The sequence below is a fragment of the Eleginops maclovinus genome, chromosome 9 (assembly GCF_036324505.1).
Source record: "Eleginops maclovinus isolate JMC-PN-2008 ecotype Puerto Natales chromosome 9, JC_Emac_rtc_rv5, whole genome shotgun sequence".
Taxonomy (NCBI): Eukaryota; Metazoa; Chordata; class Actinopteri; order Perciformes; family Eleginopidae; genus Eleginops; species Eleginops maclovinus.
In genome coordinates this window covers 5,304,827-5,328,118 of record NC_086357.1, presented here as the reverse complement: position 1 = coordinate 5,328,118, position 23,292 = coordinate 5,304,827, and the positions used below count along the sequence as shown (strand labels likewise).

The window sequence follows — 23,292 nt, the reverse complement described above, 5'->3', positions numbered from 1 at the left end:
ACTGACTCCAGGTCAGCCTCATTAGCACCTGTCAGTATGGAGGTGGGTCCTTAGCCACTGTGTGGATGGGGGTGTGGTTGGCAGTGAGGAGAAAATTAGAGCCCTAGACCTAATGCTAACTCTATTAAAGAAATGAATCAGGCCCAAAAGGTCAAACTATTCCTTTAGCATAAGGGAAAGATTTGAAGCATAGCAAATCTTCCCTCATGGGATGATAATGTTGCTGTGTGTCAGGACATCTATAAGCAACTTTATGTTTTAGCTATAAAAGATAATTATGGGGAATCTGTGTTTGTCAAGCCTGGTTTCCTATAACTGTAGTGCTTCAAGACAACTTAAATGCATTGACAAAGTCATTTTAAAGGGAAATATTTTGTACCAGATTACTCTTTCTTTTGGTGTACCACAGATACTTTTCCATTCAGCCGCGTAGAGTAAATTAGGTAGAAGGATAAATAGGAAGGATGGATGGATAGATATATAGATAGATCAAACAGTCACGAGAGAAATCAAAAGTCATTGCTCACTCTATGTATGTCCGTAACTTCAAAAGTAACAAACATACATATTTCAAGCCGAGCCATGATCTTCACCAAGACATTTAGTTATGTTGTTTTCTTTCAATTTGCAAAACGTATCTTTAAACTGTGACCAGGAACACATATGTTTACCTCCATTGTAGGAGACAGGATTGGTCTGTCCGATTTTATGGGATTTGCACAACTGCAAGATGTACTGCAAGGAGTTTCAATAATATCATCATCATCATCATCATCATCATCATCATCATCATCATCATCGTCATCGTCATCATCAGTGGTGCTTGAGTGAGGGGATGGGCAATATTATGTGATGGCAACTGTTCATTGTTGCATTGTCAGCCATCCCCTAATGTCTGCCACCATGCTACTGTGGTGGCAGCAGTCTGAGACACAGGGCCTTTGACCTCCCAATTGATGATGGAATTCTAAAGGAATAGCTTTTTCTGTATAGGGATGTCTTATTGTACCAACAGTTCTCTCATACTTGGCATAAACAGCATAAAGGTGAGGTATACTGTACAAGAATTTATAAAGAAACCAATAGAGAAGTTACAATTGCTTTGACATGATGCGTAACTACTGTGTGTGTAATTAAAGACCTATTAAATGGCAAAGGAACATCTCCCGAGCTATTTTTCTTTTGGTACAACTGTTTAAAGGTCATGGGCAGCATGTCTTCCGCTGTTTGAACCACAAGAGGAATGTTTCAGATGTGGTCCTACATGCTCTGCCGTATACACGTACGCACATACTGTCCCCTACTGCATACTCAGACATCAACACTGACACACACACACACACACACACACACACGCATTGAAACGCATTGAAACATTGGCTTCATATCAAGCAGTTTATACACTAGACCACTTGTCTCTCTGACACATAAAGCTCACAGATTTCTTGGAAGGTCTGAAGGCACAGGTGCTGCTGCTCTCTGTGACAGGGTTACATTCATGCCTGCCACGCCCCCCCCCCCCCCCCCCCCACACACACACACATACACACACACACACACATACACACAAAAACACAAACATAGTGTCTTACTAGTGATGTCATGGTTCTGTTTCTGGAAGGTTATCTGGAGGGCATGTGTTTCTAGCCTGCATTTGTCTTTTGCCACCTGATGGACTTTAGGGCCAACAGCTTATAAAATGAAGCGGCAGTATAATAACTCACTGTAAAATCACTCATGCTTTGCTGAGTCTGTTTGTTACAGCCATATTGCTGTAGCTGTTATATATAACTGACCTGTCAATATTGGTTGGCTCAATTTAAAATTTATTTTAATCTTGCATCAAATAGAGGGGAATTCCATGCCCGCAGGATGCTCCCGTTGGGAATTGAAGCAAATATGTATAGTGGCCAAATGGTGATACTAACCTTGTACGTGTTCTAGTCCATGATGTCATTATAGGCCCTGAAAGACGTTTTCCCATTGACATACATTGAGAAAGAGACGTCTGTAAATCAGCGTTTAATTACTAATTACTAACTAAATCTTTTACTCAGTACAGACCCTTTTTTTAGCCTTAATTTAGATCATTATGGTCTATAAATTGTAAAATGTGCTCAATCCAGAGATATTTTCCCTCTCCATTCATTTCCATAAACCAAGAGCAGGAGATTAGAGGCGGGGCTTAAGTAAATACAAGTGTACACTTTTATGGGCAATGCTCATAGGATTAAATGAGACCCTTCTCCAATGCTGTATGAAGTTCACTTTATACATCCATGGGGGATCAGGAACCCATGAATATGCTTCTGTTCATTTACTTTGTATGCAACCATAATCTGGAAGTTTGTTCACACCTTAATCATGTCTTTCAATCATATGTTAGACTGAATTATACATTTTGCAACCCTATTGGATTGGGCAATAATTGATGGAAGTGTTGTTAGAGAAAGAGTTATGAAGGAGTACGTTATTAATCTCATCCCCTAAACCTAGCACAGTTGGGGCCTACCCTGTCTCCTACAATAGTCCTTTCCCAACTCAACTGCATTGTTAATTAGGTTTTGAGGAAAACATTTGTTCTCCTTGATAAAAGTCACAGTATTTAACATCTGGTTGACTTTATAAATGATAACAAATTTAAGAATCATCAAAATAAGTTGGTTAGGTTCAGTAAAACATCAACATTTGGCAACAAAAAAAAAAATTCTTTGTAACATAATTTCATTTATATGATACCTGAGCAGCTGTCTCCGGGGTCCTGTTTTTGTTTGTCATACCCAAATTGTATGTGCAGTTCCACAGACTTGGATTAAAAAAAATCCCCAAAAAACAACCGTACTCGTGGGGAAAGTCAGTTTTCGAACTCAACTGACACTACTGTTCCTTTGTACAGGAACATCATTTTAATTTTAGGACTATGTACGAAACAAGTATTTTCACTTAAACATGTTATCCTTTGGATACTTTTGTTTCTTTGTCTAATAATCCATAAGTAAAATCTATAAATCAAGGTTGGAGAAGCAGTCTTGTGAAGGCAAAGTCTGAGCTTCAAACCCAGGTCCTGCATGGCACCTAATCACTAACTGCACAGACACACATCAGCACATGCTGTACTGTTCTGGCAGCCTCCAGGTCTGAATGCATGTTACTCTGTGAGTTTGAAGTTCCTGTGGTTGTTGGTAAAGGTTCCAAGTGCATGCTCTCTGATTAACCCTAACCCTGGAAACCAAAATGATTTAGTTCTAAAAAGACTGTGACACTGGAACTCAGACTGCTGAAAACTCTTAACTTAAAATAAACTGTGAAATTAATTGTATTCCACAAGAAGCATGTCAGGCAGTGAACAAGAGGACTTATTACAGCAAGAAAACTTTCCCATATGGCCACCTGTCTATTGTTTTAAGAAAGACTTGAAATACTGTGTACTGATCCTTTGGGTTGAACAAAAAAGGGTGTAGAAAAAAAAGGCGGGAGGATCATATATTATGTATTAAGGATACCAAAACAAGGGAAACACAGGCAGAGCGATGGGCAGTCTGATTTACTGTAGATAGGATTAGAGTTGGCTTGTCTGACACATATTTGTTGTGAGTGTTAGAATGAGTGCTAATGGAAGAGGTGGAGGCAGCTGCTGTTAATGGTTCAGACCAGACATGGTGGCTCCCCACAGAGAGGGACCGTTAATGGGATGATCCAGACTACTGGGAAGTCAGTTAGAACATTTAATCAAATTATCACTACGGTGTACAGAAGCTTGGTGATACGTTTTCTGAATTTAAATGTTGAGAGAGTGTAAAATGACATTCAAAAAATAATAATAAGTTGCTTACTCCATTCTGCTTACCATCAAATGGGTAGCTGTTGTGCTCCTAAACAAAAACACACACATACAGTACGTGTGCACACGCACAAAGTTTTGTGTAGTCAGACACAGCGCCAATAGTGATAAGAAGCATATGTTCTGCGACCAAAAACTGAAAGTGGGTGTAAAGGGACTAGATAGTTGTGGGCCATAAACCTAGTCCAATAAGCAAAAATGCAAAAATGCTAAGCTAAGCTGAGGAGGATAATTGAATGATAATTATCTGAAGATGTGTCACTATTAGCCACCTGTAATAGCGACGTATTCATTTCATCCATTTTTAAATATAACAAAATGTAATGTGTGGGCCAATATATCCAATAAAAAATACTTTTTGTATCAACACTAACTTAAAATAAAAACACACATGACACCATTTTCTGAAACCTACTGTCAATTGAGATTCTTGTGACGTCACTGTGAATCAGACAAGGACGGCAAAGTAAATGTTGCTGTCTGTCGGCATCAAGAGCTCTATGATTCAATCTTGGTACTGAACAGGGACGGAACAAAAAAGAATATGACTTTTAGAAAAGTAAGTTAAGGGATAATTAGTTCAGAAAATGTGTATTTGTAAACTGATTCCAGCTATTAGCTATTAGTGAATTAGCACAAACGTTAGCATTAACTGCCTTTCCTGTTGGTTAGAACAACCTGCTCTCTTCCTCGCCAGAAGCACTGCTCTTTTTATAAGGGCAAATATTAGCTTGGAACACTAAAAAAACACTGCCTTGTTTGCACAGGTAAAGCAAGGAGAAAACCTCAAGAACGCAATGTGTCAAACTGTCTGAGCTTACCTTGAAATGCTGCTGAAGTCAAAGAGTTTCCAGGCTGCAGGTGGTCATTTTGTATCCTAATCCCATGGTATGTTAAGAAGTGTCCTCTAAGCTGAGCCAACATGTGATATAGTGTCTATTGGGGACGGAGCAGCGTTCAGCATGCCTCTCATACTACAGACTGAGGGACCATAACAACTACACCGCCCCTCACTGCTCACATTAATAATCACTGTGTGATGATGATAGACTGTGGGATTTAGGAGGGAGACAGGGTGTGGTGTGGAAGGGAATCAGGAAGTGATGAGAGACCGTGGGAGAAAAAATAAACAATTGTAGGGGTTTGGGACAAAATAACTGAATTAAAGGGAACTTTAAAGCTGCAATATGGACTGTTTTGTCATCAAAACACAAATAATTCAGCATGACCAGATGACAGCTCAAAATGACGGAGACAATTATTATTATATTGGGTCATGTATCTGGTAACCTGATGAATGTAAGTCCAATATTCACTCTCATTGTAGCTGCAGTTTTGGTCTCCACATCCAGAGGATAGTAGATCTTAAACTACTTAAATCCTCCAAAGCTTAGAGCTTTTACACCAAAAACAGCTGCCAGCTACTGGGGAAAAAAGAACATTGAAAGTTAACCAAATCAGTTTTACACTAGAATGCGTTCTTTCTAATATATAAAGGATCAGGAGGCAGAGACTGTCTTTATCAGTTTAATATACAATATCTCACAAAAGTGAGTACACCCCTCACATTTTTGTAAATATGTTATAATATCTTTTCATGGGACAACACTGAAGATATGACACTTTGATACAATGTAAAGTAGTCAGTGTACAGCTTGTATAACTGTGTACATTTGCTGTGCCCTCAACACACAGCCATTAATGTCTAAACTGCTGGCAACAAAAGTGAGTACACCCCTAAGTGAAAATTGCCAAATTGTGCCCAATTAGCACTTTTCCCTCCCCGGTGTCATGTGACTTGTTAGTGTTACAAGGTCTCAGGTGTGAATGGGGAGCAGGTGTGTTACATTTGGTGTTATCGCTCTCATACTGGTCACTGGAAGTTCAACATGGCACCTCATGGCAAAGAACTCTCTGAGGATCTAAAAAAAAAGAACTGTTGCTCTACATAAAGATGACCTAGGCTATAAGAAGATTGCCAACACCCTGAAACTGAGCTGCAGCACGGTGACCAAGACCATACATGTCATGATCCTTGTTTTGTGTCTGTTTCCTGTTTTATTTTGAAATGTTATCCCTCTGTTGTGTCATGTGTAGTTGTACTTCCTGTATTTTGGTTTTCCTTGTGTCTGATTGTTTCATTGTTGTCACCTGTTGCCCTGGTGTTTCTGCTTCCCCTTCCCAGCTGTGGCTTGTGTTGTGATTAGTGTCTTTGTATTTAGTCCTGCTTTTCCCTTGTGTTCTCTGTCAGTTCTTTATCGTCTTCATGTGTTCAAGTCAAGTGTTTTTCATGCCCTGGATTTTACCTAACTTTGTATTTTTGTAAAACAGCTTTGGAATAAAGCTCGCCTTTTGTTTGTACCCATACCTTTCTCCCTTTTTGCTGCACTTGGGCCCTATTTCCCCAAACCCTGACAATACAGCGGTTTAACAGGACAGGTTCCACTCAGAACAGGCCTTGCCATGGTCCACCAAAGAAGTTGAATGCACATGCTCAGCGTCATATCCAGAGGTTGTCTCTTGAAAATAGACGTATGACTGCTGCCAGCATTGCTGCAGAGGATAAAGGGATGGGGGGTCAGTCTGTCAGTGCTCAGACCATACGCTGCACACTGTATCAAATTGGTCTGCATGGCTGTCGTCCCAGAAAGAAGCCTCTTCTAAAGATGATGCACTTTTCTGTATATCTTCAGTATCATAACACCAGAGACTGTACTGTTCTCTATACACACCGAAGCATAGTTAGCTAGTTCCGGGCATCACCAAAACATAACTGACATTACTTACGAATCCCTACGCCTTGTATATTTACAAAATAGTATGATTACAACACATCATCACCCTTTCTTTGAGTCTGATAAGAAATACTGCTTATAATCCAACTAAATAGTTCTATCTCATAACAAACTGTCCCCATACATGAATTTTTACAAGAACGTATAGCTTAAAGCATGCCAAGACAAGTGTTTTTCTCTTATTCCCCAACACATCAGTCGCTCATTCGTGAAACAGCGCTCTCTACAGGTGGAGCTGATGCAAAACGAAAAGGAGAATACTGTTTGATACAATTTGATTATTTAAAAACCAAATTGGTATATGACATGTATCCACAGACAAATATCAAAGTGGGTGGTCGTCTTATGGGATACCCCTATAAAGGTTTATTTAGTTATTTTACCAGCCAAACTATGATGATGTGTTTTTGATATTCAAATTTGAAATGAATGAATCAATATTCATGAGCTTCCTCGGTATGTGCCCCAGATAATTACATACTTTGACTTTATTATGAAAAACGATTACAATCCTCTTTTTCAATGTGTGCTAAATTATTATTCCTTTATCAGTATTCTTCGACAATTCAACATTATACAAAATCAGTAAGTGACGTTTGGAGTGGAATGTTATTTACCTTGGATTGAAAAGCACTGGACTGGATATTTAAAAGGAAAGCCTCGCGAATCCCAAACAATCCCAAACTTTACCCAGAAAGTGATCATTAATTACTCATCCTGTGTCCCCTTAAATTCTTGAAGAAAACTGTCTAACTGTGTAAGAACATTCATTTTTATATTATGTTTGGGGTAATTGGGGATTTCACCTGATGATCAACATGTTTTGAGAGTTCCTCCTGAACATGTTCTCTTGTCTGTGAGAAACCGTCTTCACCATTTAGCACCACGTAAACCTGGCAAACATATAGAGATTTCCTAAATATAGAATTGTTTCTTAGCTAGCTTAGTTTAATACAAGTTTAGGAAAACAAGGCAAACTCACAAATAAATGTAAGAGAGTACTTTTTTGAACAGAAATCAAGTTTTTGTTTCCTTTCAAATCTGGTAAAAGTCCAAGGACGTTTGGATTACTTTAGCATTTGTTATCAAAGACATCTGCTGGATTCTCATGCGCCTCGTCAGCGAGCTGTTTTACGTGTATATAAAGACGGCAACAGAGCGAGACGTGTCACACTTTCACGATGAGGAGAGCTGCAGTTTTTCTGGCATGGTTGCACTGTCTGCTCTGCACGGGGGCTCAGGATGAGGATGGAGGGGGGACCGGGAAGAAAGAGGGTGAGTTTGACATCCAAGGAGTCAAAGATACAAAGATATGCAGTCACATCTGTTCAGAGATTGTTCCTCTCTGCTTTCACACAGTCCATCCTAAGGTGGCGTTCTCTGTCGGTATTACTGAAGAGGGAAATGTTGGACCCTTCAACACTGATATCACACTTAAGTATAGTAAAGTCTTTACCGATATCAGCCAGGCCTACAGCACAACCACAGGTACTGAGATCGCACACACACTCACACACACACACACACACACACACACACACACACACACACACACACACACACACACACACACACACACACACACACACACACACACACACACACACACACACACACACGCACACACACACACACACACTCAAGTAGCACAGGATGAACAGCAATCCAAAAGCAACATCGAGAGAATTGGTGGAAGTGGAGGCATTGCTCACTTTCCTGATGTCGGGAGAGGGCGTTTCCATTCAATTCAAACTGTGGCAGTGTTAACTTTGGACTATAACTTTTCTTTCATTTTCAGTAATTCTCAGTCACTAATGTGTTACACATAGGTTCACTTATGAATCATTAAGGGTGTAGTTTCTACTGAGAATAAGGAAGACATCTGCTCTTCATTTTACAAAATCCACAATAACATGTTCAGATTGATTTACTTACAAAGCCTTGCGGCCTGTCTTTCTCTGCCCTGACATAGTTTATGCTCAGGCCAGCTTTACCGCCCGCTATAATATGTCAGCTTGGCGAGGATGGCTCTTTGTTGAATTTTCCTGTAGTTCTTCCAGGGATTTTAGTTTTAGTATTTCAAAATTGCAATGTCTGTGTTTTCTAATATGGTTAATCCCTAATTTGTACATCAGCAGGATAAAAGTAAAAGCTCTGTTTATTCAAATGTAAAAGTGCAATAACTTTTTTTTGGATAAATAATAGTAACCCCAATATTGATAGTGAATATTCTGGCATGGTGGTGACTATTGCGACTCTATATCACCGAGGGATTGGCTAACCGGCAAACTAATTTGACACATGTAATCTTTATTAATGACACATTTTAAGCTTTTTCAATACCATTTATTTCCAAAGAAAAACACTGTGAACAGCTACATGGTTAAAAAAGGTTTGCCCTTCTTCCCTGTACCCGTACCAGTACCACCGAGGTCACCTAAACACCCAGTGCTCCCGTTGCGCCATCTAGTGCTCACAAACAACAACAAAAGCATACAAATGGGCATGTTAAATGTATCAGTGGCGAGCTGTCAGGGCCCTGACATTAAAAAGATGATATTTAAAACATTATATTTTTCATTAGTTTTACCAAAATAACTTGATTTAATTGTATTTAAAATAACATTTCCAAATAAATAAATCCTTCGAATCTGCCTATTCAGTTTCTGTTGGAATGTGAAGGGTTAAATGAAAGAAGCTCCTTTGGCTGTCCCGGGAGTTACCGGGAAGATAGGAGGTGGTTAGTGGTCCAGCTGTAAATGCACAGAGGGCCCAGCTATAGTAACTCAACGACAACGAGTAATGTCAGATTGACCAATCATATCTTCTCTCTAAATGGGTGGGATTTATTATCGCGGACACTATGAAAAGTTCCGCCTGCTGTCAAACTAGTGGAAAAGTATCTAGTTAGCATCAGAGCTAACGTCAATTAGATGAGAGTAACACATGCGTCACATCCGGGGGAAACTACGGCTCCGCCCACTTTTGAGGTAAAACAACGCTGTCATTTGAATAGTGGTAAATACAGTTCTGAAGTTTCACACATTAAGAAAACCATGGATTTTTGTGTCTTCAAGGAGTTTTGAGAGGCATTTTCATTTCAGCAGTTATACTCGATACAAACTGGATGACAGGATATGTAGGCGGCTGTGCCGACTTAATTAATTCTGCCTATAAATGTATCCCCAAATGAATTAATACATTTTGAATTAGCTGTGTCGGATTTAACAAAATTGCCTGTGTTGTGTTCCAAAATGCAAGGATCGCTGTCTAATGTTAGGTTTCAAGGTTTCAAGGTTTACTTGGTTGTGGGCGACTTGTCATGATAGGTGTTCATATAAATTGTGTTTTGTATGGCAGAGGGGGGCTGTCATTCATGCGTTTTGCACCCAGGGCCGTTGTTTCAATATATCGCTGAAGTACACGCAGGTTGTGTGATGATATGATTATTTGTATTTTTAACGTTTGGATTAATAAATAAGTCCGTTTTTTAACTCCTTCTCTCTCTGTTGCATTTGAAGTATATCTTGTAGCGATGTTTGTGAAGATGATGAAGAAGTCTCCGGAGACACCAGCTTGTATAAGGTTTATTACAACAGCATAGTATAATACACCAACACGGGCGATGCGGGGTTCCCAGAGTCAATTGTGGAAGTCCCCCCGAAATCTCTTTGTGCATGCAATTTATAGGAGAAATGTGGGTGTGTGACCAAATGCGATGTTCTATAAGAATGTGTACCCAAATAAGGTGAGCTATACGTTCGTACACCATGTCTTGCGCGTACCCAAATAAGGTGAGATATACGTTTGTCTTTTTCTTACTCATCAATGGAGGCCTTCTGACATATTCCAGAGGTTTGTTATACAACACCCTGTTGTACAACATCACTCTCTGCACTCTCTATGACCTCAGAGAGTAACTAACTGTATATGAACGGATTTAACTAACTGCATGTATGAACAGATTTAATACACCATATTGATACGGCTCGATTAGCGTCTTAAGGCTAGAGTTTTGGGTTTTTTTCTACAAGGGAAGCGGGGTCAGAGGGCCTAAAGCTAGGCAGAGCCATGGGCCTAGGTATGAAAGTCACAGTTCGCCACTGAAATATCATGATTGCTGTCTTGGATGTGTGTGTTTGCATGCTGACAATTGCAGTGAAAGCAAAGTACAGCTAAAGGTTGAAAGTATTGGACAAATAAAATGTAGACCTGATGACGGCTTTGGATGTCAGGAGTCACCTAAATTATATACATTTATGTTGAGGTGATCATGTATTCTTGTGCCAAGTTTTGCAACAACCTATCCCATAGTTGATGGGACATTTCATGAAAAATCACAAATGCTTTAGCAAATACAGCCCCGGAAAAAAAAACAAGAGACCACTTCAGCATTATCATTTTCTCTTGTTTTATTATGCATTGGTTGACGTTTAGTATTATTATTAATTGTATTCTTTAAATGCAGTAAAAAATATATACTACAGTTTTCCTCTTTGTTGGAATTCAACAGACACTGGAATGGCTGCCATACATGTAAAGATAAAGATATAAAGGTGCCATAGAATGGAAAACTGTAAATACCTTGGCATAGTTGAAAAAAGGAGAGTATCCGGTATCATGAACCTGCATATCACAGCGGTGAAACTGGCAAATTACAACAACCCCTTTATCAACAGGTTCATCATGTGCTATATGAACAGGATGCATGTACAATAACTCTTCTGCAGTTACCAGATTGTCAGCACTAGGTGGCAGCAGAGAGGTGATCTGATTGAGATGTTATGATGGAGGGTCGATGCAGCCTGGAACAAGGCTCAGCAGGTGGCAGTGTGGAGTCATACATGTGAACACGATGGGGAAGGGGTTTGTCCACAGGAGGCAGTGTGTCCCTTCTATTCCCCATTCTCTTTCACACGTACACACAGGCAGTGTTTTGAATCAGGGTTCACTCAGGGCTTATCTTGGCATTCTATTTTAGAACTCCACCCTAAACAGCTCCAAATGGACTTGGTGACTCCACCCCGCCCCCATTCTGCTGCGGGACTCTGTGTGGTAGTACGTGGTTGTATGTATGTGTTCATTAAATGTGTGGGAAAGAAGAAAAGACAGGGAGAAAAAGCATGGGGAGGAAATGTAGGTCATGCTACATAGGACGGAGTTAGAAGAGAAGGGAATGGAGAAAGAGAGACAATAAGGGGGAAAACAGAGGAGGACAAGACACTCCAACTCCCAGAATCCATTATGAGTCCTTTTGCAGATAAACAGCGGGGACAGAGACAGAACATATCCCAGATTTGTACTGTGTGTGTGTGTGTGTGTGTGTGTGTGTGTGTGTGTGTGTGTGTGTGTGTGTGTGTGTGTGTGTGTGTGTGTGTGTGTGTGTGTGTGTGTGTGTGTGTGTGTGTGTTCTGGCCAATCAACAACAACCCTTACTTTAGGATGCAGCCTCCCTCCTCCTTCTCTCCTTCCACAAAGAGATGACCTAAATACTAAAGCCGCCAAACTGTTGGAAAAAAACTAAATTGTGTGTGTGTGTGTGTGTGTGTGTGTGGGGGGGGGGGCAGGCGGTTATGGTAAATGTTGCATCAGTCATGAAAGCTATAGTACTGCAGCTCAAAGCTTTTATCTGGCCCGTTGGCATGGCAACCCCTGAGTCAAACTAGGGTGATCAAAGAGGGCCTGATTACCCAGTGTGTGTGTGTATGTGTGTTAAACACATTTAACAGAATTTGGTAAAGAATTGCTTGAGCAAGTCAATCCATAGAGATTCTCCTGGTGCATCCCTTGTGCCTGCCACACAATAGAGATATCATTTTGCATCTGGTATCAGCTGGAACAGTCAAATATATTTAAGTAAACAGAAGAACTCACAATATTGTGCTTTGTAATAACTGGTCTAACTGAACTAAGATGAGCTTATTCAATTGTCAACCTTAAAAGACACTTTAAAGGTTGACAATTGGTACCCTCACATACTGGCAGACAGTATATTTTTGGCTAGCCTAACAACTCTAAGCTAATGAAATTACAGCTTTGCAAAAGCGGTTATTGAACTAACATGAATGAGTCCAAAAAATGTCTCCTTAGCCCTAAAAGACAAAATAAATAGTTTTCATTGCCTACTCTACCTCTTTTAAGGTTGACTTGCACAATGTATGTGTTGGTACCCTCACATACTTGCAGAAAGTATAGGTTTTTTTGGCTAGCTAGCAACTCTAAGCTAACAGACTAACAGCTATAGAATAATGAGGCTGATGGTAACTGAACTAAGATTTAAAAGACATAAATGTCCTTACCCCTAAAAGATAGAATAAATTGTTTGTCATTGCGTATTCTACCACTTCTAACACTGATTTGAGCCCTTTTTGTCTTGGTACCCTAATACACTTGCAAATTAAGAAAGTAAAGTTTTGGCTATCATAGCAACGGCAATCTAAAGTAACAGCTATGAGATAACTAGTCTGATGGTAACTAAGATAAGCTAATTCAAAACAATATATGCTTCCTATATATATAGTCTTAAAGAGAAAATAAATAGCTTGTCATTGTCTTCAAGACTTTTCTAAACAGTTAGTTGGCTTTGCCCTCTAGTGCATATATCAGCTTTCTGCCATTTTATTTGAGTGTTTGTATTCTTAGCTTAAAATGTAATCCTCACCTGGGTTTAAACTAGTGAAAGATCACATTCATTGTTGAAAGAAACGAAGATGGACTGTTGGGAAGACATAGGACACAAGCTAGGGCTAAATTATTTCCACAAAATCTTGCTTTTGGTGCAATGTTTTTTAACATTTGTATTAACACCAGTATCATATTAGAAGAGCTAGGGTGCACATGAATCAAACTAGTTCATATGAATTGTCGGATAATATTTGTCTGAGCCATGGTTTTGTTAAGATCTGGAGCTCCACGCTGTGTCTGTGAACTTGCGGATACAGAAGCATATTTCAGGCTTAAAATAACTTCTGCCTCTGAAAAATGTGTGCAGAGCTATCTATAGAACTTCTGCAATATCAAGACAAAACAAGGTTATGATTCAGATCACTTTCCTGCTCTGTTTAAACATATACATCAGTTAGAGGTGACATATCCCAACCTTTTTTGTATAGTGTGATAATGTACATTCATATTTGTGGAGAATCACTGTGTCTGGTCACAGTGTTCACAGGATCAGGATTGTTTTCCTACATCACTTATTATACCAACAACATTCTAACAGATAAAAGCTCCTTGCTTTTGTCACCTCTTTTTTTTTTTAACATAACAGCAGAGAAACCTTCAAAACGTAAAGGTTAGTTTGTCCTTGTCCTTACTTAAATAAGAAACTCAAAGCCAGTACATTATTGTACACATTTGTTTTGGTGATGGTGAAGAGGAACAACATGTACTGGTGTGTATCTTTTGTCCACCAGGAGATCAGAGCTGTTTTGTTTGGGAGAACAGAAGAGTGTATTTCAAGTGCATGTATGCCATCATTTCTCAGAAACCACAGAGCTCGTTGCCATGGGAATGCTGCAGGGAGCTCCTCAGCCTCCCACCAATGGGCTTCTGTGATTTGTTACCGCGGGAAACCTGGCTTGTTGCCTAGGAGACCAGAGGCTGTGTGCTCCAGCTCAAATGAAGAGCTGTTTCTGCCTGGCTGTTAGTAAAGCAGAAACAGAAATATGGCTCTGAGCGGGGGCACTATTGATTTGTTAATTAAAAAATGGATCTCAGCCAGTGAACACTGTCTGTTTGAATATCATATTGATTTGGTTTTATAGTACAATTTGTCACAACTACTGTACAATGTCTTTGTATGATAATACATTGAAGACAGAACCCACATGAACATGGGTAAACATGTGCAATGCAGTCAGTATAATGAACATTTAAATATCTGAAATATAAAGTAAACAAGCAGTGGGTCAAACCTGAAACTAGGCTTCTTCTATTGTGTTTCCCGTCAAATGTACTTATTGCACGTGAAAATATTTCTAGAATATTACACTTTTTTTAATGGACCAAGGCTTCCAAATAGCCAGATAAACAAAACAAAAGCAATGATAATCATTGTATTTGCTTCTAAAAGGTCTGCAAAGGATACCACTTTTTCAAACTCACGTCAAATTCTTGTTTGGGTATGGTCATAAAAAATACAGAGAATACTAAATCATTACTATCATACATAGTTGTTGATTTTTCCTGAGGAAACTGTAAAGTAGATATTTATTAGCACAAAATGTACACAAGGATTGTTTGGGCATCAAGGCCAATTCACATTCATATTTGGCTCAACAATCGTAGTGTGTCACCGCCCCATTGAGCAAACTATGATCAGCGACACAACAATATATATCAAAATGATATTACAAATTTCAGATTGATTTCACGGGGCTTTAGACCATCAGAAACAAGGATAATCTCCCAAATAAACCCACAAATAATAGGGAAAAATGTTAGAAACCTCGGGGAGAGCAACAGACGACTGACAGAAATTGGTGTCTTGCTTAAATTCAAAAGACAATACAACATAGACAGTCCAAATATTAAATAAGATAACTGTATCTGAAAGAAAACAAAGATAGATGTTAGTGGAGTGTCGACAAACTCCCAGGTGCCACCAAAAAAAAAGAAAATGTTACCTATGTTATTTAGTAACATCACCGAATCATGAATAAACATCTTATTTCTATGAAGATGAAATCATTTATGTATTCGAATGGATTTGATGTTGTAGCGAGTACTTCTGGCAGCAGGGCTTTCTAAGTGTAATAATACACTCTAGTGTGTGCATACGTGGTAATATACACCAGGATACACACAGCACTTGTAGTACTTATCCTTTTATCCGAAATCATAAAACCATAGCCACTCATGTTCTCTTTGTGTTGAAAAGCCTACTAGAGATTTAACTGTTCAATACATTGACACAAAACAGCCTTTTGAGTATATGAAAAGGAGGACAAGCTGGTTTTCGAAATTGTCCTGGAAGTTTGCTGCATTGTCAGTGTACAGTTAAAACTATCTTAGTGTACTTAGTGAAGTTTGTTTTTAAAGATTTGTGTGACAAAGGTAACGTGGGAGCATTTGACAATCAGATATTTCAGTGCGAAGAATGAGTCGCAAGAGAAAGTGTTCAAAACCTGATGAATTATTGATAAGCGAGCCATCTGGAAATGCAAATAACCTCATACTAATTCACCAAGGACATCATCCTGAGAGCCCGACAGCACTGCATTGCAGAGCGAAAAGATCACAAAGTATTATATGACTGCTTGTCAACTACATATCAGTTGAAAGAATACAATGTGGGAACAAAGGTACCTTTGTTATTTAAAGTTCTTCAGTGTTCCGCATCTCATAAGCCTTGACTGAATGTGCCTCCTAACATGGCACTAATAAATAGCTTTGTACTAAAACAAATGATAACCATGCTTTACACTGCATTATGCATATCAAGGGATTTAGTTTTATGTAAGAGAAAACATACAAACTCACCTCACCCTTGGACAAATTGCTGAGGATAAAAATAATAATTTTGTGTAAAATATTTAACGTGACATTCCTTATTATCAATATTTCTGTTGGCATGAATGGTATAATTTGTATTTGAAGAATAAACAAATAAGAAAGAAAGAAGGAAGTAAATAAAAGTAATTGTATCTACAGGATATGATAAGGTAGTTTAAAGTAAAGAACAATTTTAAATAGAATAAAACATCTGTATGAAATAAAACATTTTGTAAAAAACACCCTTTTTCACATCATTCTCTAACAAGGTGTGTTAGTGGTTGCTTACAATCACGACAGGTTATAATTTGCCTGAAGTGACCAATTCTGCAACATGCCCTTATAATTACTGCTTAGCAGCAAAACAAACAGAATGCCAAGTGCACACCAACCTTTCAATGCCATCACTGAAACTTCACACCATGTAAAACTCTCTCTGTAGAGCTGTACTGTTTAGGACAACAGTTTTAAAGCAGACTTTACTTTTCAGTGGCGTTGTTTCCTTTTTCAAACTTTCTTCAATAAGTGTGATTTTCTGAGTGTGGAAGGTACGGTGGCAAATTCAAAACAACAGCCTCAAACATTTCTATTCGCAGAAATGAGCAGCAATTTAAAAAATAATGAACATACAAAAACACAAACATGCTAAAGCACATGCAATAAAAAAGCATCTTAACAAACTTCACACATGCTCAGAAAAAGGGGTTTTGTCAGTACATTTGAAATGACTAGGTTCACTAGGGTAGCAAGCTAGCTTACAGCAGACATTCAATAATATCAGAAGGAATCACGGTATTACATTGTTAAAATAAGCCAATAAAACATACAGTACATTTACGGTAAGTTTCAAGTGATGTCAATAAACGCTCCGGTCCCAGCTGTGTGCACCGTTTTCTAGTGTCCCCGTTTCTGTTGTGTATTGAGCTTCTTGCAGCAAAACGTTTATGCAGCGCTTTTAGTAAACGCTGCACATGTGTTGTCAATTTAGTGAAGATGTTTCTTCAGTTGCATGTGTTTTGGCACATTTGTGTTTTTATTATTTGCGTTGTTATTGAAAGTTTAGCGCGTTTCTACTAATGGACATGTTTTGTGCTGTAGCTCGTTTGCACCTGTTGGCCACCGTAGCATGACACAGAATTACACTTTTTAATAAACAAGGTTAATAATTTACTGACTTCTGAATCTTACGATATGATGTTGGCTGAATAGAGGAATGTTTTCATCTCTTTAAATGAACAGCACCTAAGCACTTTGTAGAAACTGTAGAAGTATTTACGCTTTAACACGTCTGTTCAAAAATGTAATTCCTCATCCTTAAAGCACACAGAATTATGAGCTACAATAGAGAAACAGAATTGTTACTGGCCTTGAAAAGCCCATTCCCCTGTGTATTGCACTGTGTAAGTCAAGTCAGATTTCTGTGCGAAGTTTTCATCTTTACAAGAGAAAAAGGTCATTCTACTCCCCAGAGTATTCCTATGCACTGACACAGACTAACAGAGTGATGGAACACCAGAAAGCAAAGGCTCTGGTTTGGTGTCTTCTCAGACCAGAATGTGAAAAAAAAAACACTTGACCCTTTGTTCCAGAGGTCCTGCGACCAGTGTAGGAAAATATGTAAGTATACTTACTCAAGTACTGTCCTTAATTACACTTTTGAGGTACCTGTATTTCAGATTAAAGATTCAAAAGCTTTATTTTCATATGCACTCTCCTCCTATGGCACAAGAACATAAATAGACACAAGACTTAAACAATAAAAATATTGCAAGAAGAAACTGAAATATAAAAAATAAAAGTGAACAATAAGCAGGAAGCAGCAGATATTTGACAAAATTCTTAAACTTCTACTTGCACTACATTTATCTGACAGCTCCAGTGATTTAATGTTCAGATTATTAGCAAATATAAAATAAATAAATCAAGGCATAACTAAACATATCAACATTATAATTACATGTAAAGATACCAAGCCACAGTATATCAAGTAATAACAATTAGCTGCATATTTACTAGCTGTAATAAACACATAATGAATAAATAGTCAAATCTAATATATGTTTCTAAAATGGGTTATTATGCAAAGTGAGTGCTTTTAATTTGATATTTAGGGATATGTTGATGCAAATGCGTGTGTACTTTTGCTTGTATAAGATTTTGAATGCTGGCCTTTAACTTGTTTTTTTTGGTGGCCATGTATTCTTTAAGGGTAAGCAAAGCATGACATCTCTTTTTTAAAGCTGCTTCTGTATGGTTAATTCTTTACACATTCAGAAGTCACTGAGAACATTAGCATTCAAAAGTAATCCCACTATTCACTTTTTGTTAACTCTGTTTTTATTTTTTAGCAACAAAGTTCTCCACTCTGGTCACAAGCTAAGCGCTAACTCTCATTATCATGCATGCAACTACTGTAAGTGGCCTATATATGTGCTTCCTCATGCTAATGTCTTTGGGATCATATGCTTTACAGCCGGCTCACCTACTGTTTTTCTGCACACGTGGAATTAAATAATTAATAAATAATACAACATCCACTGAAAGTATCAAGTTCTTAATACAAAAAGTAATTTCAAAAAATGTGTTCATTGTTTTATACTTTCTGCTTCTCTAAATCATTTGTAATTTGGGCCTAGGGAAAATAATACATATGGGTCTTAATAATCTGTTTACAGAGACATGGTATTTACATTGTCACTACACATACGTATTTGTTCTCATAAAAACATTAATTATAGCTAATTTAAGTCAACTTCTTATACATTCTGCTACCACTGCTCAGTGCTTCCATGTAGAATGACTAACGGATTGGAAAAACTGAAGAAAAAAAAAAATTGCTTTATATTCTTAGTCTCTATTGTGATTTTTTTTCAGCAGGTTACTGTAGTTCAAGGTTATCTTGATGTGACAGTGGAGGTGCCGGCTGTGATCGTCCATGTGTGACAGGATAGACTTTCACTATTGCTACAGCTCCCCCCATTAGAGGCCAATTAAGGTCATGCATGGGGGGGTGGGGGGGTGGGGGGGAGGAGTACTCAGATCTTGTACTTGAGTGAATGTAGAAGTACCAGAGTGTAGGAATACTCTGTTACCAGTTTAAGTCATGCATTGCAAATGTTAGTTATGTAAAAGTAAAAATGTATTGGCATCAAAATCTACTTAAATTAGCCAAAGTAGAAGCACTCATTCTGCAGATCATTTCAGAATAATATATCTGATATGTTTTATAATTATTGATCATTAAAGTGTTCTCACAGCTGGTAAAGGTGCAGCTAGTTGTAATGGCTTTGTATACTGCAGGGTAGCTGCTGAATTTACTGCAGGTGAACTAAAGTCAGATTTAAGTGTTTAACCAGAGATGTACCAAGAAGGCTCTTTAACACCCACCTCCTCCTCCTCCTCCTCCTCCTCCTCCTCCTCAACCTCATGGCTCTTTGCCCGCCTGCTGTTGAATATTTCAGGCTAATACTAATGAAGGAAGTTATCTGTCTCACTTCAGCGGAGTCTTTAAATAGCTCCTGCCGTGTGTGTGTGTGTGTGTGTGTGTGTGTGTGTGTGTGTGTGTGTGTGTGTGTGTCTGTGTGTCTGTGTGTCTGTTTATCTAGCCTACAGTGATTCGAACACAAAGAGAAATGAATGACATTATTTAGCATGTGGAATTGATTTCAGCTATAATAATAACTACAAGTCCAAAACCAGAAATAGATGTGAAGTCTGCTGCACTTCAATGAAAAGTTGATAAATCAGCTCATATTCAGATCACATGAAATGATGTTTCATACATAGTTCAGTACATTTTCTAACTCCCTGTGCCGCTGCATAGAAAATAAAACTGATTTAGATCAAGACGTTTGCTTTTTAAAGTGAGGAAATACTCTTCTTCCAGTCACATCATTCAATGTCAATAAACAATTGAGGCTATTAGCCGCATTAGCTTATATTGTTTAACTCTGACTACGAATACAAATCAATCTTGAGATTCATACATTTTTACAACTTACTAGAGGAAAATGGATGAATGTAATGTATATTGATAGAAAAGTGTTGCAGAGCAGTTGTAAGGTATTAAAGGGTTAATTGATTACATTGAGATGCATGATGGATTATAAGAAAATAACAGTAACATTTTATTATGAGTATGAAGAGGAACTTAGCTTGTGTTATTCTGAGCTGAAATGCTTGGAAATGTCTCTCTGTTCTCCTTGTGTCCGCTGGGTTAAGGAGAAATAAAGAGGGCTCCACTGGGTGTTATTGTTCCATTACAACCAAACTGGGTAGTCAAATATATCTTTAGATTTTTACTCTGCATTCAGAAAACATAACAAAAGTTGGAGTCAGGAGTCTGCCAACTGAGTATTGACAGGAAATGTTAAAAAATATTAAACAAGGTGTCAATGATCAACATACAGGCAGGTATGGTAAGCCGTTTATTCCTTATCCTCGCTATCAGACAGATAGTGTGCTCTTAGTTGAATACAAAATAATACACAGTCACTCTTTTTCAGCAAATAGTTATTAGTAAAGCCAAAAGGTTCCCTAGTTACCAAGTTGAAGCCTTGTTTGACCTTGCTGGTTTACCTTTTGTCTTTACTGGTTAACTAGTGAGTGATTTTGGATATTTAGTGCAGAAAAAGGTAAGCCACTAGTTAACTAGCTTGCTCTTTCTCTGCTTCTTTTTTTAACTAGTTAACATGTCAGAGCTTTAGTTAACTTTTAAGACTGTTAGTGTCACTAGTACGTTTGGGACTTTGGTGCTATAGTGCCCCGCTCCTGGCATCACTAGTGAGGCTTATGTAGGAGCTAGTCAGATCAAAGTGCCAAGCTAGAGTGACCATATATCTAACAACAGATAACAAAGAGCCAACTAGTGTATGCGTCTTCTGTCTGATATCAAGGAGATAAGGAGCATAAATACTCAAACGGCTTTCCATAGGCAGGACAAAAGATGAATCCCATTCATTGAGGGAAGCCTGCACATACTGGCAGGACAACAAGAGGAAAACATCTGAGGTTGCATTATCTATTGAGTACCTGAAATATTCATTGAACCTCCAGTTTGTTTCTCAAACTGATAGATCTCAGTTTGGTATTGTGTGCCATGTGCTCTGCCACTGATTTGATGGAATTCATGATTTTTTACAATTGAGTGCAGAATGAATCCACACAAAACGGTTTAGTACTTAAAACCTCTGAAGCCCCTGTTCCGTTTGTATTGTTATACTGGTCTATTCACAGAATCACCCCTCAAGGATTATCACTGTATCATCTATCAAAACCATCAAATGTGAGTCTCTTGGTGTCACTGTATTCCAATGATTGAAATATGATGTTTGTAAGAACTGAGGGCAATGTTTGAGAAACCAAAAGGTGTGAAAAATTGAACTTCTAGCTGGTGTTGTGTGATTGAACAAAAAGTCTGGCGAGTACATAGCGGGTCTTTCCTTTTCCACGTTTAATTGGGCGTTGTTCAACGTTTTCTTTTGCTTAGTTCATGGTCTGCCCCCTAAAAACAAAGTCAGAGCCACTGCACGCATCAGCACGCACGCAGCACACACACACACACACACACACACACACACACACACACTTCACTGTACCCTGCTACTAGCTAATGTAAAGATGTAAGCAATAAAATGTGCTATTTTTTTTATATACAGTATGTATTGCTTTTTTAGGCCTTAATGAAACGCACATTAAAGCGTGTGTGTGTGTGTGTGTGTGTGTGTGTGTGTGTGTGTGTGTGTGTGTGTGTGTGTGTGTGTGTGTGACTGTAAACATAGTTCAGTAATGCTTTACTGTCAACATTTCAAGCGGATTCTGTATCCAGGTCTTTCCTGCAAAACTTACCACAACCATAAATGAGTTTCAAAAAGAAAACAGGACTTCATCTGAAACAGATCAGAGGATGATTGGACCGGATCCAAAGTGTGCTCACCCTGAACCGACCCAAACAGAGAGCAGCCAGCGGTGGCAGCAGCCTGATGCAAACCCAACTAACAAGCAGCAACACGCCACAGAAGACATCTGTAGATGGCGTATGTGGATATGTGAATATATAAAAGCATATATACACCAAGGTAACTAAGTACATTTACTCAAGTACTGTACTTCAGAACAATTTTGAGGTACTTCCATGTGACGTTATACTTTTACTTTGTTACATTTTGGAGGCAATTGTTTACTTTTTACTCGCCAACATTAATAATAAAAAGAATGCTGGCTACTTCGCAGCTATGGATTTGTAATACAGAATATAGATCAACTGATAAATCAATATGTACAATCATATGTTGAGCTACCAAGCAGGATAGCAAGTCCCTTTGATAATCCCCACCTATACCAGGATAATTCATATTAATGCATTAATAATAATTATTGTACAAAAATGTAACATTACTAAATCCGATATGGAAAATGAGTACTTTTACTTGTTGTGCTTGAAGTATAAATTGATGCCAATTGTTTTGTACTCTTTCTTGAGGGCAATTTTGAATGCAGGACTTTTGTAACGGAGTATGTTTAGATTGTAGTATTGCTACTTTTACTTAAGTAAGAGTACTTCTTCTTTATTATATATTTATTTTTTGTCTTTGTATAGCTTTAGTATTATTCTTTATTATTTTGTATTTATTTATTTGTTGTTAATTTAGTTTGGTACATCACTCTCTTACATTTTGTAATATATCTGGTCTGTTCTATTTATGAAGGTGGTTTAAATATTGTACGCCTTCAAGTAAAGATCAACTATGTATGGCTTGTCAATTGATATACCATAGTAGAGACTAAGCTGATCCCTAGCAGCTTTGAGCTGTACTAATATGTATAACTGTGGTTCTTATCAATGTACCAAATGAGTTTTCTATGTCTTCAATAAAAATATATTTTTAAAACCACATCTCTGCACTCACATCACTATCATCAATGATTCAAACCACAGTGAAATGGAGATACTGTAAAAGTGAATACTCAAGTTACTGTTCATTCCAGTAAATAAAACAAAGGGCAATCCTGTGTCTCAGCCCCCCACCCCCACCCCCACCCCCTCCTGATCTCCTCCCTGGAGGGTGAGTGTTAGTCTTCAGATGTGCTCAGCATCCAGCAGAGAGACAAGCTGAAGAGACTGACAGACAGGCAGAGGGTTGCCAGCCTGTGGAGATAAAG

General features: G+C 38.3%; 1 long non-coding RNA gene across 2 annotated transcripts; it reads left to right on the top strand.

Annotated features, from left to right (window-relative positions):
• The first annotated feature begins 7,815 nt into the window (after window positions 1-7,815).
• LOC134870145 (uncharacterized) lies at window positions 7,816-22,956 on the top strand. Of its 2 annotated transcripts, none has more exons than XR_010166505.1 (3): window positions 7,816-7,911; window positions 7,996-8,124; window positions 21,959-22,956. It is a non-coding gene; the product is annotated as an uncharacterized LOC134870145 (long non-coding RNA). The 2 variants fall into 2 exon arrangements; XR_010166504.1 differs by having other exon boundaries at window positions 21,912-22,956.
• The last annotated feature ends 336 nt before the right edge of the window (window positions 22,957-23,292 follow it).